This window comes from Armigeres subalbatus, chromosome 1, assembly GCF_024139115.2.
Source record: "Armigeres subalbatus isolate Guangzhou_Male chromosome 1, GZ_Asu_2, whole genome shotgun sequence".
NCBI classification, from domain to species: domain Eukaryota; kingdom Metazoa; phylum Arthropoda; class Insecta; order Diptera; family Culicidae; genus Armigeres; species Armigeres subalbatus.
This window is the reverse complement of record NC_085139.1, coordinates 210,769,392-210,775,094: the sequence shown is the minus strand read 5'-3', so window position 1 is coordinate 210,775,094 and position 5,703 is coordinate 210,769,392.

The window sequence follows — 5,703 nt, the reverse complement described above, 5'->3', positions numbered from 1 at the left end:
GATCTCGAGATCGTTCTGCTGTTCCCAACGCGTTCGATCACATTCTCATTTTTTGTATCGACCGCATGAGGCAAAACAAAACAACGCGGCTATTGAGACCGTTTTGCGCTTCCAAGCACAATATATCGCGCACTAGTTATTTTCTTTTCGACCGCAGAAGGCAGAACAAAATAACGCTGATCTCGAGATCCTTCTGCGGTTCCAAATGCGTTCGATCGCGGACTAATTATTTTCTTTTTAACTGCACTAGGCAGAACCAAATAACGCGGATCTCGAGAACGTTCTATGCTTCTGCGTTCGATCGCACATTCATTGGGATAGTAAGGGTATGCAATAAGAAACTTTTTCCTAACGAAACGAAACGAAATTTAAAATGTCTGTGTGGATTCGAAACGAAACGAAATATATATTTACTTTCGAGACTTCGATTCGGTACGAAATCAACATTTAATTCGAATTTTTTTGAAACCAAACGATTTTTTTTTTCGCGGGATTTTTATTGAATTGATTTTACATTAAGTACGCAATTCTGATTTCATTTTCTCACAGTCCATTAAAAGCTTTCGGACCAATAGAATTATAGTAACAGAAGAAACAAATTATTAATAAATCGTCGTGTTTCCGTTTACCATTGGCGATTCGGCAATACCCCAGCATTTGTTCCGCTTTCAAAGTGATTCTTCGTTGAATGAGTGCTCTCGAATCTTGGAATTATTTACCCATTCTCAATTTACACGTTTCGGGAGCTCAAATATTTAAAGTCAATAACGGCGCCGGCCACGTCCTTACAGTCAAACAGGAATGAAAGGATTGATAGTCCGACTCTCGTTGCTACTAGAGACCGAGTATACCTCTGCATCTCCACGATTGTCTTGGGATGGGATATCGTTTTAGTTACAAAGGATAAATTATCTGGATTCACTTTTATAAGCAATGCGATCTATGGGATGAAAAATAACACTAATACGAGTTAAAAGTTAAAACATGCACGCCCGGTGGCATATGAAATCTGAGGAGATTTGCGTTTTGGACGACCACACGGAAGTGCAGCACTCTGTACTCATTTGCTCGATGGCTACCGCAAACTATTGAAGAAAGCGCTTTCTACGAGCGCGCGCGACATGCGCATGAGGCACCGAACACAAGATAGATATTTTATTTCTTTCCCGACGACTAAAACATGCACTGCACTTACTTGTTCGATAGCTACTCTTATTACCGGCCGCGCAATGCATATTTCGGCAGATCGCGCGATCATTCTGCTGTCCGAAACAAGAGAAAACACGCACTAAACTGATTAACTTTATTACCCGCCGCACATTGCCCGAATCTTCTGCACCTTTCTACAATGCACAAAAATATGTCTTTCAGATTGCGTTTCAGAAATGTGATCGCAAAGTTTTTATGACTGCAGTTTGCCAGGTAAGAAGAAATAGTTTTTGCTTTCTCATACAAAAATTTGTAACAAAAGGATACCATTTCCTTCCAAATTCAACTTTTTTTATAGTAGGCTTTGAGATCCATAGTCTTTTATACAACCAACTCGACAAACCAAGCTATTGTCTGTTTGTCCTTGCATATGTGTTTGTGCAAATAAGGCATGCAAAAATCTCCGTGGCAATGAATGGTTAAATTTCTTATGATTAAGGGGCCGTACACTAATTACGTAAGCAGTTTTTCTGGGTTTTTCAACCCCCCCTCCCCCCATGTAAGATTTTTCCCATACAAATAAATTTTTATTTATATGCAGCGTAAGAAAATGGCCGACCCCCCCTCCCCCCATAAGTGCTTACGTAATTAGTGTACGGCCCCTAGAATATTGAACTCTATGGTTAAAGATTATAAATCTATATACATAAAAATGAATTTCTGTCTGTCTGAACCTTATAGACTCCGAAACTACTGAACCGATCGGCATGAAAATTTGTATGTAAAGGTTTTTAGGGCCGGGGAAGGTCCTTAAGATGGTTTGAGACACCTCCCTCCTTTGAAAAGGGTGGCTCGCATACAAATGAAACAGAAATTTTTGCATAACTCGAGAAATAAGCAGAGAATAAATCAATTTTAGGCGAAATGAATTTCGTCGGGTCTGCTAGTAATGAATAATTCATTTATGACAATCAATAATGATTATGATTAACGATTATGTGTATTTTTGTTAGTGATTAACGATTATTATTGATAAATAAAATGTTTGGAGTATGATTAACGATTACCGATCGTGATTAATATGTGTCAATTAACGACGATCGATATGATTAATGATTATTGTTTATTAGGGTGGCTCAAATTAATATGGGAAAAGCTTTTTTCAATTTTTTTGATGGGCCGCCCTCTTATTCGGTTCTATTTGATGCCCTGATGCTCTGGACAAAATTTCAGCCAAATCGGTCAACGTTTGGGCGGTGCTAAACTCGTTTGAAGTTTATATGCAAAAATGTATGCAGAAACATTCAAAAACAGTGAATTGCAGTTGGGCGGCACAACTTACGATAAAGAACTATGATACTCATTTAGATCTCGAATAATTTAATACAGAATGTTATGAAGAAAACCGCGAGAAGATTAGAGTTTGTCCGGCTAAGTTATTAGCATTTCTCTGAAGTGAGGTTTGAGCAAATTTCGTTTCTTTTACCTTTGAAAAGAAATAAATTCACCCATACAACACTCCAGTAAAATGCTAATATCTTTGCCTAATAAACTCTAATCTTCTCGCGGTTTTCAGCATAACATTCTGTATGAATGTACTGAACTGAATGAGTATCATGATTCTTGATCGTAAATGTTGCCGTCCAACAGCTAATCACTGTTTTTGGATGTTTCTGCATACATTTTTCCATATAAACTTCCAACAAGTTTAGCACCGCCCAAACGTTGACCGATTTGGCTGAAATTTTGTCCAGAACATCAGGGCATCAAATAGAACCGAATAAGAGGGCGGCCCATCAAAAAATTTGAAAAAGTGTTTTTTGAGCCACCCTATTGTTTATGAATAATGAATGATTTGCATAGTTATCAATAATCAGGCAATTTTTCTCTAAGGCTAACAAATTATATAATTAAAATGTATAAACATTACATGATTATGATAAAAGATTATTGAATGAATGTATGTAATGCAATGTTTGATGATTGTATTATTGATGATTAATGAATAAACGCAAAACAGCTATGAATATGATTAGTGATTAATGATTAAATGTAAAATTTGATGATAAACGATTAGTGATAAATGATTAAATCATATTTTTTGTATGACTATGAATAATGAATAATGTTTAAATGACCCATTATTCATTAATCATGATTAAATCCATGATTAATCACTAATGCTCTGCTCCGTGGAGTGCCACTTTGTTGAAAAGGTAGCTCATGTGACCCCACCTTGGTAAGCGACCACATATTTATTGTAAACGAAGTTATTTTCAAAACTCGAAGACGAAAACCGTGTTTCAAATCAATCCAACGCAAAATCATGTGCTTCGTTTAATGTTTTCCTTAGGGCTTTCTTAACTCTTAAGCGGTGCGCTAAAACCTGGTTTGAGGCATAAGAGGAGAAGAAGTTGGCCTTTAATAAAAACCCTGATTAATTCACCTAGCGGTGTTTGTGCCTTTCTCGTCCATTAGACATACTAAAAGAATTGAGTGAGAATTTCTTAGCGTGTTTTTTGTATATAAATCGTATTTTGGTCATAACATTTGATCCCATAGTCCGATCTGGCCAATTTTCAATAGGAAACAATGAGACAGGATTCCCCGTCGAATTCAACTTAAATAAACAACTAATATAAGCAAATCGGATTAAGATAAGTGCCTAAAAGATGAGTGAGTTTTGTTTTGCGCACATACATACACACACGCACACACATACACACAGACAGACATCATCTCAATTTGTCGATCATCTGAGTCGATTGGTATATAACACTATGGGTCTCCGGACCTTCTATCACAAAATCGTCTAGGAAGTGGATATATAGCCTTTTCGTTACACCTCGGTGTACGAGAAAGGCAAAAAAGAGGCGCTCTAAAAATACTTCACAAGGGCCTCAGGAATCCACGCCACGACTTTGCCTCTTTGACAAAGGTGTACTGATCTGGTTCATATCTGATTACATTTACACTCTGATCCTGACGTCTTAAATATTGAATCGGATTGAAAGAAAAAACAATGTGATAGAATGGTTAAAGATATATTTCGTTTTCTGATGGACATTTCTAACAAAACACCGAAAACATTTTATAGCAGAAAACTAAATACGCATTTGTCGACTAAGAATGTTATTATGTAGTAGGCGTTAACAGATTTTTTTTACAGTCGTCTCTCCACATCTCGATATTGAAGGGACCATCGAGATAGGGAGAGATCGAGGAATAGAAGGAAAATTGAAATGGGTGCTAGATCCAAAAAGCTCGTTGCTATGAAAAACAACAACAAAACAAACGTCGTTTTCTTTTGTTGATGTGTTTGTTATTGTCCTATGATGGTCTAGTAGCCTAAAAATTTGAACATATCAACATAAGGAGAGTGAATCCTGAACAAAATATGACCAGAACCCATCAAGATAGAGAGATATCGAGATAGGGAGGTTATCGAGATGTAGAATGCCCAAATGCATGTAGATTGAAGAGACCGAGGAAACCATCGACATAGGGAGAGATATCGAGATACAGAACATTGAGATGTGGAGAGTCGACTGTATAACATTAAGTTTTGAAAACAGCTTTATGATTTTGTTCAGCGGCGCAGCCAAAATTTTTAATAATACACGACCGTTTGAGACAGTATGGTTTAAGTCTAAATTTGTTTCGAAATTCCGCGGAATTCCGTTAAATTTCGTTAGATGCTAGTTTTTTCTAGCGATTTTTTTGTAATTTTATGAAACGAAACGAAATCAAGAAATCAGATTTCGCCATGCAAAAATTCCGCGAAATTCCGCGGAATTTCGTTTCGAACGACCTGAAACGAAATTTTTCGAAATACCGCATATGCTTAGTTCTTAGAGCTATTGAGATGTATGGATATCTTGAATCTATTACTAAATCCAAAATCTCATGAATAAATGAGTTCAAAAAACTTAAGACAAGCGGAAAAACATTGAACTAACTGGGTAAAAAAGTTTAATTATTGATATTATTGTCACATGATAAACTGAACTTAATAAACGTGAAATGTTAAAAAATCTGTTTAGAATCTGAATGAGAATATGAGTAAATTTGCACGTTAGCTGCAAAATGCGAGTCAGCTGCAATGAATATAATAAAATGAGAATCACACTTCCTATTTCCATTATAAATCTAATGAACCTAACAATCATAATAAGTATCATGATTGTAATGTAGTGTAACATAATATAACGTATTCAATAATATTTGTAGGCAATGGAGCAGAAAGCAAAAGTTTAACGTGAATCGAATGTAGGATAATCAAGTCCAGTGATTTACTCAACTTCATAGAACCGTCTAATCAGTCTCTCAATATTACTATATAATAAAATAATATTTAAATCCAATGGTAATCAAAGTCTCATAAACAATAAAATAAAATTCTATGCTATAATGTTTAACAAATATTTAACTACAATGAACACGTTGAAAAAAAATGGAATATGATTGATAATATAATCTTTCACATCGATAAGACATTTGAAACATTCCTCCATTATGTATACCGAAGAGCAGATATTTTTGCTCTTCTTGTAA